We start from the raw sequence: 12,174 nt of genomic DNA, 5'->3' as shown, positions 1-12,174 counted from the left end.
CACAGATGATTTAAGCTGATATGGGTATATCTACTTAATGAAGCATAAGTCTGAAACATTTGAAAAGTTCAAAGAATTTCAGAGTGAAGTTGAAAATCATCGTAACAAGAAAATAAAGTTCCTACGATCTGATCGTGGAGGAGAATATTTGAGTTACGAGTTTGGTCTACACTTGAAACAATGCGGAATAGTTTCGCAAGTCACGCCACCCGGAACACCACAGCGTAATGGTGTGTCCGAACGTCGTAATCGTACTTTACTTGATATGGTGCGATCTATGATGTCTCTTACTGATTTACCGCTATCGTTTTGGGGTTATGCTTTAGAGACGGCCACATTCACATTAAATAGGGCACCATCAAAATCCGTTGAGACGACACCTTATGAACTATGGTTTGGCAAGAAACCAAAGTTGTCGTTTCTTAAAGTTTGGGGCTGCGATGCTTATGTGAAAAAACTTCAACCTGATAAGCTCGAACCCAAATTGGAGAAATGTGTCTTCATAGGATACCCAAAGGAGACAGTTCGGTACACCTTCTATCACAGATCCGAAGGCAAGACATTCGTTGTTAAGAATGGATCCTTTCTAGAGAAGGAGTTTCTCTCGAAAGAACTGAGTGGGAGGAAAGTGGAACTTGATGAGGTAACTGTACCTACTCCTTTGTTGGAAATTAGTACATCACAGGAACCGGTTTCTGTGACGTCAAAACCAACTAGTGAGGAAGTTGATGATGATGATCATAGAACTTCAGATCAAGTTACTACAGAACCTCGTAGGTCAAACAGAATAAGATCTGCACCAGAGTGGTACGGTAATCCTATTCTGGAAGTCATGCTACTAGATCATGATGAACCTACGAACTACGAAGAAGCGATGGTGTTCGTGGATCAGCTTCCCCGACATCTAACGGGTACCCATTCTTCGCGCTGTTCTTCTACTGTGGGCTCTGCTCGCCCTTCTCTGAATTCTTCTGCGATATCATGAACACCTACGGGTTCCGCCTCCTTGATTTCACCCCCAATGCCGTTCTGACTATGGCAGTTTTTGCACATCTCTGTGAAAACTTTGTCGGAGTCCATCCCAATGTCGCCCTCTTCCACCACTTCTTTATCCCCCGAGTCGAGAGAGGAGAGCCCCTTGCCGGCGGGATCGCCTGGATCTCGAGGTTCGGCAAGAAGGAAGCCTATCTGGAGGGAGAGCTCCGCAGCAAGTGGGAGGAGTGGAGAGCCGAACCTCCTCTACGTTGCACGTGGGCCTCCTTTTATATGCTAAAGGGGTCACCGACAGGTGGCAACGCAGACAAGGGGAAAAACGTAAAAAGAGTTGCGGTTGGTACAACTACTTGCACAGTGTATCCTACCTAACCCTGACGGCAGGGGACAAGGGCATTAAATGCCCGTCTGTGTCGCCCAAACAGTGCAGAAAAGGACCGTCAGGGACGCCACCGCTCGCCACGATGGCGATCTTGTCAGCGTCGCATGCCACCGCGCACCGCTGGCTGCACAGCCCCTCGCCACGCGTGCCTGGGAAGGCCCCAGGGCGACACGTTGGTGGATGTGCTGGAGCGTAGGTACAGGGTGGTTACTTGCCGCGGCAAGCGCCTTGCTGCGGTCGTTGTCTTGTCGCGTCGCTCGTATTCAGCCTTCTGCTGCTCGACAAGCTGCTCGACCTTCTTGCAGCTCTGGATGTCATGGCCCTTGGTGCGGTGGATCTTGCAGTACTGCCTGTTGGTGCCGTCGTGCTTGTCGGCAACCGCCACAGCCTGGTGGTTGGTGCCTAAGACAATCTCCTTGCCGGAGCTTCCAGCTTTGGCTTGCTTGCCGGACTGCTCAACGACTAGCACATCTTTGCCTTTCTTCTTCCTGTTGTTCCGCCGCCGGTTTTTCTTCGTCGGGGCAGCATCCTCACTATCAAATCCTCCTGCTCCTGTATTCTCTCCTGGGAGTTTCCTCCCTTCCTCAGCACGCGCACACTTGTCGGCCAGGGCATATAGCTCACTGACGTCCCTGATCTTGCACATCGCCATCTCCTCCCACATCCTGCGGTTTCGCACGTTCTGATGGAACGCGCTGATTACCGCGGCAGGGTGTACATATGGGATGTTGTGCTGTACGCGGCTAAATCTTTGAATGTACTTGCGCAGGGGCTCTCCTTCCTTCTGGGCGAGCAGATTAAGATCGCTCTCTTGGCCATGAGGCTTGTGGCCGCCTGTAAAGGCGCCGACAAACTGATGGCATAGGTCAGCCCAGGAGGATATGGAGTTGTCCGGCAAGTGCATGAGCCAGGATCTGACATTGGGCTTGAGCACCAGCGGGAAGTAGTTGGCAAGGATCTTTTCGTCCCGTCCCCCGGCAGCTTGCACCGCGATGGTGTAGATGCTGAGGAACTCCGACGGATGCGTCTTGCCGTCGTACTTCTCTGGTACGTCTGGCTTGAAATTCTTTGTGCCGGGCCACTGGACTTGTCGCAGCTCACGGATGAACGCAGGGCAACCTACCGCGTACGGCAAGTCGCCTGGTTCCCCTGGCGCATGCATGTCAACAGAGGGTCCAGCGCGCTTGTCGGATTGACGTCGCGCTTCTCTTCGGCGCTCGATGCGAGTACGAGCATCTTCTTGCTGTCATTCGTGAAGAACTTGGCGCTGATCGCGACGAGCTCGTGGATCCGACAATGCAGTGGAGTCGCTGTCGAGGTGGCGGAAGAGGGCGACATTGGGATGGACTCCGACAAAGTTTTCGCAGAGATGTGCGAAAACTGCCATAGTCAGAACGGCATTGGGGGTGAAATCAAGGAGGCGGAACCCGTAGGTGTTCATGATATCGCAGAAGAATTCAGAGAAGGGCGGGCAGAGCCCACAGTAGAAGAACAGCGCGAAGAATGGGTACCCGTTCGGAGCCAGTCTCGAAGCGGTGGCTGAAAGTACCCTCGTGCGCGGATGCGCTCGCGTCTCCGTCGACCAGAAGAGGTAGTAGTACTCCCTTAGCTCCTTCGCGTCAAGCTGAGGGGGGAAGATGGCCCGCTCCTTTCGCAGCGCCGCGAGCCGCTGCGCCTCGGCCGATTTCACGCCCTTCCCCTTGTCAGCTTTTGGAGCCATGGCGGAGGTGGCGGGGGAGATCGGCGGTGTCGGTGGCGCTGGAGGCGATGGGGGGCGGAGCGCTGCTCTCTTTCGACTTTGGGGAAGAAGGGGGGAGCAGCGGAGATTTCTGAAGATTGGAGCAGTAACCGGCGAGGTGGACGATCTGCCCCTGTTTCCCCTGCTTATAAAGAGGGAGGGGGCGGACGTTTCACCCTTCCGAATAAAGAAACCACCCACGATCTCTCCCACGACGCCACATTCGACGCGTGCCGTTGGGGAGGGCGCGGTGGATACGGAGTGAGATTCGGCGTAACCCAGGCCGCGCGTGCCCGTGCCCTGTTTTGGGCCCCGCAGGGCCGGGGACGTGGCGGGGCGGCAGACGAGTCAACAGCCGTCACAGCGCACGGGCACGGGCACGGGCACGCGCGGCCTGGGTGACGCTGAATCTCACTCCGTATCCACCGCGCCCTCCCAAACGGCACACGTCGAATGCGGCGTCGTGGGAGAGATCGTGGGTGGTTTCTTTATTCGGAAGGGCGAAACGTCAGCCCCCTCCCTCTTTACAAGCAGGGGAAACAGGGGCAGATCGTCCACCTCGCCGGTTACTGCTCCAATCTTCAGAAATCTCCGCTGCTCCCCCCTTCTTCCCCAAAGTCGAAAGAGAGCAGCGCTCCGCCCCCCATCGCCACCAGCGCCATCGACGCCGCCGATCTCCCCCGCCACCTCCGCCATGGCTCCAAAAGCCGACAAGGGGAAGGGCGTGAAATCGGCCGAGGCGCAGCGGCTCGCGGCGCTGCGAAAGGAGCAGGCCATCTTCCCCCCTCAGCTTGACGCGAAGGAGCTGAGGGAGTACTACTACCTCTTCTGGTTGACGAAGACGCGAGCACATCCGCGCACGAGGGTACTTTCAGCCGCCGCTTCGAGACTGGCTCCGAACGGGTACCCATTCTACGCGCTGTTCTTCTACTGTGGGCTCTGCCCGCCCTTCTCTGAATTCTTCTGCGATATCATGAACACCTACGGGTTCCGCCTCCTTGATTTCACCCCCAATGCCGTTCTGACTATGGCAGTTTTTGCACATCTCTGCGAAAACTTTGTCGGAGTCCATCCCAATGTCGCCCTCTTCCGCCACTTCTTTATCCCCCGAGTCGAGAGAGGAGAGCCCCTTGCCGGCGGGATAGCCTAGATTTCGAGGGTCGGCAAGAAGGAAGCCTATCTGGAGGGAGAGCTCCGCAGCAAGTGGGAGGAGTGGAGAGCAGATTGGTGCTGGATCGTCGAGGAGAACCCGCAGCCATTCACCGCCCGGTGCCAAACCCCAATAGTACGCGGCAACGATTGGAGCAACGTGGCCCCGGAAGATGACAGGCTGAAGATTGCCGTCACCCGAATCTTGCGCCTTAGGCTTGCTGGGCTCACCGTAGGCGTCGTTGGCGCAGATTTCCTCCGCCGTCGCATCGCCCCCCTTCAGGAGAGAGGGAGACCCGCTTGGGAGTTCCAGAACTCGACGGATATCATGAGGCTGCGCCCGGGCCTCAACTTCAACTTCACTGTCTTGGAGCTGGACGCGATGCTTCTGGAGCTGTTCAAGCGCGATCCCCAACACCCGTTCATGCTGCCGAGGAGCGTCGTTCTGTTGTGCAACAATTCCTCACTCGACCGCATCCGCGCAATGATGCCGCTGTGCGACTCGCATGGAATCGTTCCCACTTGGCAAGAGCCCGCAGACGACGTCGTGCAGGAGTTCTTCGACAGCTTGGTAGAAGTGCCGGTCCGCCCCGATGAACAGAAGAGCCTCACCCGGGACACCACCGATGCGGAGATGCAGCGCATCGCCACTAGGCTCGAGGAGGCGGCGGCAGCAGCTGCCGCGGGCGTGTTTGGGTTCACCTTGGAGGAGGCAGAGGCAGCAGAGGCGGCAAGCCTTGCCGAGCGAGAAGAGCTTGTTGGCGAGGAGGAACTTGTCGGGCCTGATCCGAGTCGAGCGAGCCCGCCGAGGGCGCGAATGACCCATTGCAGATCGGTTCCTCCTCCTCCCCACCTTCAGCCAGCTCGCCGCAAGCGGAGCCCCCAACTCCACCAAGAAGGCGTCTCCGCAGGGCCGGGGACGTGGCGGGGTGGCAGACGAGTCAACAGCTGTTGCAGCGCGCGACGCGCTCGACTGCGGCAAGCACTGTTGCCGCGGGAGCACCTCACGCCGCTGCGGCAACTGGAGCGGGGTCTTCCCGGTCCACCACCACTGCTCCTGCCAAGCGGACAAGGGAGCCTTCTCCTCCGCCTCGTTGCACCGGAGGCGAGCCGGACTTCGATCTCTCCGCGCTCAGCTCCGACGAGGAAGAAGAAGAGTAAGTTTATTTGCTGTACTTGTAGTTCTCTAATTCTTGCTGCTTTGTCTTGCCTCTGATTTGCTTTACTCCGAACCCATCCCTTTTCAGGACTCTGGCCCAGAGAGCGGCAAAGAGAGCCAAGGTCCCGGTGATTGTCATCGAGGATGAACCCACCGCGGCAACAGGGGACGCGCCTGAGATCACCTTGCCGGACCCGGCAACTATTCCCCAAAGCAGCCCCCAGCGCAGCCCCCAGCGTAAGTGTATAACTTATTTCATGCTGTCAGGCGCGCATGGGTGTTCTTCTTTTGCTGATATCTGTCTGTTGGTTTGTGTAGGAGCAGAGCAGCCTCACTAGGAGGGCCCGGAGGCCGCTCCCGAAGTGCCGTCTGCTTCGACTACACCGCCGAGGGAGGATTCCCCGGCAAGGGAGCGTTCTCCGGCAGGAGAGAATTCTCCGGCAAGGGGCAGTTCTCCGGCAAGGGACAGTGCCAGTGATCCTCCGGCGGTTGAGACCACGACTGTAGATCCTAGCACGGGTAATCCTTTTGCCTGAAAACTTCGCTTGGGTTCTTCTTCTGATTTCCTTTTTGAATATTTGCTTGAACTTTCTCCCTTCTTCAGTCGTCAGATCCACCTGCCACGGAGCCGATGGAAACCGAGGCCACCGGCGAGGAGAATGCGCGCGGCAACAACGACGATGCCGCTGCCACCACAGAAGAGGCCGACGCCGATGATCCGGCCGGTGAAGAGGCTGCCAAAGCTGCCGCTGCAGAAGCAGGCGAGGAATCCGGTGATCGCACTGACGGCCCCGAGGCCGCAGGAGCGTCAGGCGCTGCACCGATCGCCGATCCCTCTACCGCTGCTGCAGCGCCAGGCTCCGAAGAGCCCCAGTCTGGCGCCTACTTGAAGGCTGGTGACGGTATCTTCATCAAGCTCCCCTGGGCGTCAAGCTCCAGGGCGCCGGTCGAAGGAGAAACCTTGGATGGAGAGGTGCTCGCCTCCGCTGGGCTGACGGTGGTCGACGCGCCAAGCAGCAGCAGCGACGAGCCTGAGGAGGAGCGGTTGCTGCGGAAGCTGCTGTCCCTTTACCGCGCCCGCCAAGCCAAGCTGGCATCTCGAGAGGCGCTTGTCGCGAAGGCGGGGGTGGATATTGAGAAGCGCGCGGAGGAACTCCGGGGTATGAGGCAGGAAGCTCTCCGGTCCCTGGCGGAGGAGCGGGAGCAACTTCTCGAGGAGCGGAAAGCCTTCCTCCTCGAGAAGGCTGAAGTTGAAGAGAAGCAACGGCTTGTCGCCGAGAATCTATTTGCGCAAGAAGGAGAGTTGGCGCAGCGCAAGGTGAACCTTGACAGCCACGAGGAGGAGCTTGCCGCGCGAGAGCAAGCAATTGGCGGGGCCGTCAAGGAAGCAAAGGATGCTGCCGCAGCTGCCGAGGCCGCCAAGAAGGAGCTGGAAACAAAGGTGGCACAGCTGGAAGCAGATCTCAGGGCGAGCGGCGAGGAGCTTGCCGCGCTCAAGCGCGAGCATGAGAAGGATGCTGCCGCTCATGGTGAGCTGCAGGGTCTTCCCACTGAGAGAAGCAAGGAGCTCAGCGCCGCCAAGGATTCCAATGCAGATCTCGAGTTGAAGCTGGCCACTTCGACTTAGACGCTGGACGGTGCCAGGGAGCGGGAGGTAGCCTTGTCGGAGAAGATCAAGGCCGATGAAGCGCTGCTGGAGAATGCTGCTGCCGCCCACGACGCTTTCAGGGAGACTGTGGAGCATTGGAATGAGGGTCTTGTGGATCTTGCCGCCACCATCGGCGGGGAGCTGGCGTAGCTGGGGATGGAGGATCTCGGGTACTCCTCCGACGAGCACCTCCAACCCAGCGCCAAGCTCAGCCTGTTCTTCAAAGGCGTGGCGGCGGCCCTCCAGCGACTCTGGGAGAAGATCCCAAAGCAGCTGGCCGACGAGTCACGCAAGATCTGCGCGGGGGCTCTTCAGAAGGTGCTGGTGAAGGTGGCCTTCCGCAACCCAGGCCTCAACCCCACCAACGTCCTCAGGTCCCTGCCGCCGGATGCTGATCTGGAAGCGCTCAAGGCCCTTGTCGCACCCATTGTGGACAAGGTGAGCGGAATCAAGAGGGTTCAGGGCGATCGCGTAGATTAGGCCGCCCGTTTTCTCTTTCTTCCTTTTCTTGTCGCTGCTAGTCATGTTATGAGAACAATCTGTTAGGACTGCGACAAGCTATCTTGTAACATATCTCTATTTTGGGTGGAGATTTGCTACGTTATCTTCCTTTGCTCGATTCCTTCCTTTGTATGTTTTTGCCCTACGCTTTTAGGGGACTTGCTAGTGCAGGCACCTTAGCCGCGAGCGCTGAGTGCGGAACATCAGCAGCCTGCTAGCGGTGCTGCTACCGGCAAGAAACCTTGTCGCAACTAGTCGCAGCTCACTTAAATTGTTGAGCGGACTCGAAACAAAGTAAGGGCGGAACTAGCTACGAGTTGGTTCCTCCGCGCACAGGTTTTCCATACAAAGTACGGTCGTTCGAGGAGAATAACTTCAAAATTTAAAAACTGATTGCTCAAACTTTGGCAACTTAGCTTTTCTGTCGTTTGCTTCCCGGCAAGGCAAAACTTCCTCGAGCGACGCTTGGTCCATACCATTATTTTCTCCTTTCCCCCGGCAAACTTGTGTGCGAGGGAACCTTCCTTTTTGAGAAAAAGAAAGAAGAGAAAATAAAGATATGGAGCCTTATGGCTCATTATTGCTTACCGGGGGTAGGTGCTGCACAAAGTGTCAGATAATGCATGCAAAAAATAGTAGAAAGCATGAAATTGACAAGATGTGCGAGGCACGTGAGCTTTACTTATGCACGGGGTCTGCGCCCGGCTTTGTACAAAGGATTACATGCAACATCGGCAAGACTTGTACAAAAGGTGGTTGCCGGAACGGGTTCCGGCAACCGCGCCCTACGGGTAAAACTTACGAAGATGATCAGTGTTCCAGGAGTTGCTCACCGGAATGCCATCTTCGGTCTCAAGGCGGACAGCGCCAGGCCTAGTGACTCATTTCACCCGGTAAGGGCCTTCCCACTTCGGCGTCAACTTGTTGGAATTCTTGGCGGACTGAACGCGCCGAAGAACAAGGTCGCCTTCTTCGAAACTTCTGGCATTAACTTTGCGGCTATGGTAGCGGCGCAAAGCTTGCTGGTATCGAGCAGCTCGTACAGCAGCCTGAAGACGGTCCTCCTCAAGGAGCAGTGCGTCATCTTGTCTCAGCTGCTCTTGCTCAAGCTCATCATAAGCGAGCACTCGAGGTGACCCGTATACGAGTTCCGTGGGGAGAACTGCCTCTGCTCCATAGACTAGAGCGAAAGGTGTCTGGCCAGTGGCTCGATTTGGCGTCGTCCTGATCGACCAAAGAACCACCGGCAGCTCCTCAATCTAGTTTCTTCCGCACTTGTGCAGCCTGTCGAAAGTCCTGGTCTTGAGTCCTCGCAGCACTTCAGCATTTTCCCACTCCGCTTGACCGTTGCTTCTCGGATGAGCAACAGAAGCGAAGCAGACCTTGGCGCCAAGATCTTGGACGTACTGCATGAAGGTGCGGCTCGTGAATTGCGTGCCGTTGTCGGTGATGATCCTGTTAGGGATCCCGAAACGGCAAACAATTGACCTGAAGAACTTGACTGCTGACTGTGCTGTCACCTTCCTCACTGGTTCCACTTCCGGCCACTTTGTGAACTTGTCGATTGCAACGTACAAGTACTCAAAGCCCCCGACAGCTCGGGGAAAGGGGCCGAGGATGTCGAGCCCCCAGACCGAAAATGGCCAGGATAAAGGGATCGTCTGGAGAGCTTGAGCTGGCTGGTGTATCTGTTTGGAATGGAACTGGCACGCTTCACACTTGGTTAGTTGTGCAGTTGCATCCTGGAGGGCTATCGGCCAAAAGAAACCTTGTCAGAACGCTTTGCCGACAAGTGCTCTTGCGCCAATGTTGTGGCCACATATGCCTCCATGTATCTCTGCCAACAGCTTTTGTCCATCTTCCCAATGAATACACTTCAATTTCACGCCGCTGAGTCTTCTTCTGTACAGTGTGTCATCGACAAACTGGTACATACTTGACTGCCGGGCTACTCTTTCCGCTTCTTCTTGCTCTTCGGGACGTTCTCCTGTCTGGAGGAAACGGACAATCTATTGTGCCCATGTTGGAGCTTGCGGCTCGACAACAAGGACTAAAGGCATAGCTGCTGCTGCGGGAACATCCGCTTCTACGGCAAGAACCTGTGGCTCAACCGGAGCTCGACGTTCCCCGGCAAGCTTGCCGGAGCAAAACTTGTCGGGAGCGTCTGCTTCAACAGAACAAACCCTAAGGTTTGCCGGAGTAGACTGCTCCTCAGCATCCTTGGTGTTGATCTTGGGGACCTTCTTGGCGGCGGCTTCGGGGAGCTCTGCCGGAAAGTAATCACCAGAAATCAACTTCCTCTTCTTGCTCTGTCCAGTTGATGGTGTTACGGATGGTTGAGTCAGCTTGAGCACAAAGATCCCTGGTTCCACAGGTAACTTAAGTGCAGCGCACTTTGACAGGCCATCAGCAATGTCGTTCTGAGCTCTTGGAACATGTTCCATCTGTAGGCCGTCAAAGTGCTCTTCCAGCTTCCTCACTTCATCAACGTAGGCTTCCATCAACGGACTCTGATAATTCTTGTTCACTTGGCGGACGACAAGCTGTGAGTCACCCTTGACAATGAGCTTCTTGATCCCAAGGTCTGCTGCGATCCTGAGACCGGCAAGCAAACCTTCATACTCTGCAGTATTGTTTGTTGCCTGCTCCTTGGGAAAGTGCATCTGGACTACGTACTTGAGGTGCTCTCCGGTGGGTGCAACAAGTAGCACGCCGGCACCGGCGCCTTGCAGCGAGAAGGCACCATCAAAGTACATCAGCCACTCTTTGCTTGCTTCCTTGACGGGGATGCTCATTTCTAGAATTTCTTCATCTGGTGTCGGTGTCCACTCCGCTATGAACTCTGCTAATGCTCTGCTTTGGATAGTTGAAGTGCTTTCAAACTTGATGCCAAAGCTTGACACTTCCAGCGCCCACTCGACAATCCTGCCTGTCGCTTCTGGATTTTGCAGTATCCTCTTTAGCGGAAAGCGAGTGACAACTGTGATTTCATGTGCTTGGAAGTAATGGCGCAGCTTTCTCGAGGCCATGAGAAGGCCAAAAAGCAATGTATGCACACTAGAGTACCTCGACCTAGCCCCCTATAGAAGGGAACTGACAAAGTAAACTGGGTGCTGCACCATTCTCTTCTGCATCTCTTCACGTGTCTGCGCAGATCCATCTTTGTCGGGACCAGAGCTTGCCGGTGAAGTCCCTTGCTTGTCGCTGGATGCACTTGCCGTGGTTGCTGGCTCATCGTCCGCCTCCCTCTTCGCTACTAACGCAGCACTAACCACTTGATTGGTTGCCGCTATATACAGCAGCAACTTCTCTTGTGGCCTAGGTGCGACAAGTGTTGGAGTGGATGACAGGTATCTCTTTAAGTCCTGCAGCGCAGCCTCCGCTTCCGGAGTCCATTTCATTGGACCTGCCTTTTTCAATATTTTGAAAAATGGCAGGGCGCGCTCAGCAGACCTAGAGATAAACCTGCTAAGAGCAGCCACGCAACCGGCAAGCCTTCGTACATCCTTGACGCGCTTTGGTGCTTCAATCTGCTCAATGGCCTTGATCTTGTCACGATTGGCTTCAATTCCCCACTGAGACACGAAGAACCCGAGAAGATTGCCGGAAGGGACTCCGAACACGCACTTCTCGGGGTTAAGCTTGAGTTTGATCTTGCGCACATTTGTAAAGGTTTCGTCTAAATCTTGGATCAGAGTTGCCTTGTCCTTGCTCTTGACCACTATGTCATCCATGTAGGCCTCCACATTTCTGTGTATCTGTGGCTCAAAAGCGTCATGGACTACCCTTGCAAATGTTGAACCAGCATTCTTCAAACCAAAAGGCATCCGTACGAAACAGTATGTGCCACATGGGGTGATGAATGCGGTCTTCTCCTCATCCTCTTCTGCCATGAAGATCTGATGGTATCCTGAGTATGCGTCAAGACATGAAAGCAAGTCACATCCGGCCGTGGAGTCAACAATCTGGTCAATGCGCGGTAAGGGAAATGGATCTTTGGGACAAGCTCTATTGACATCGGTAAAGTCGATACAAAGCCTCCACTTCCCGTTTGCCTTGCGCACGACTATAGGATTGGCCAACCACGTAGGATGGAGCACTCCTCTGACAAGGCCTGCTGCTTCCAACTTCTTGATTTCTTCTGCGATGAATTCTTGGCGCTCCACTGCCTGTTTTCTGACTTTCTGCTTGACGGGCCGCGCATGAGGACAGACGGCAAGATGGTGCTCGATTACCTTCCTGGGAACACCGGGGATGTCAGATGGTTGCCATGCAAACACGTCGACGTTCGCCCGCAGGAAAGCAACGAGCATGCTTTCCTATTTAGGGTCGAGAGTGGCACTGATGGTGAAGGTACCACCAGTGCCGTCCTCCTTGGTGGACACCTTCTTGGTCTCTGGTGGAGCTGCCATTGTCTTCTTACACTTGCCGGTGGAGCTCGATGGTGCGTCCTCGACGGTAGCGCAGTACTCCGAAGAGGTGCGCTTGCCAGAGTGGGCATCAGAGCTCTTGCCGGACTTGATCTTCTTCTTCCCCCCGGGAGCTTCAACGGCAAGTGATCTGCGATCTGTTGCGGCTGCTGCCTCCCGGTAGATCTTGTCGGC

The sequence above is a fragment of the Triticum dicoccoides genome, chromosome 3B (genome assembly GCF_002162155.2).
Source record: "Triticum dicoccoides isolate Atlit2015 ecotype Zavitan chromosome 3B, WEW_v2.0, whole genome shotgun sequence".
NCBI lineage: Eukaryota > Viridiplantae > Streptophyta > Magnoliopsida > Poales > Poaceae > Triticum > Triticum dicoccoides.
Note: the sequence above shows the minus strand (reverse complement) of the source record.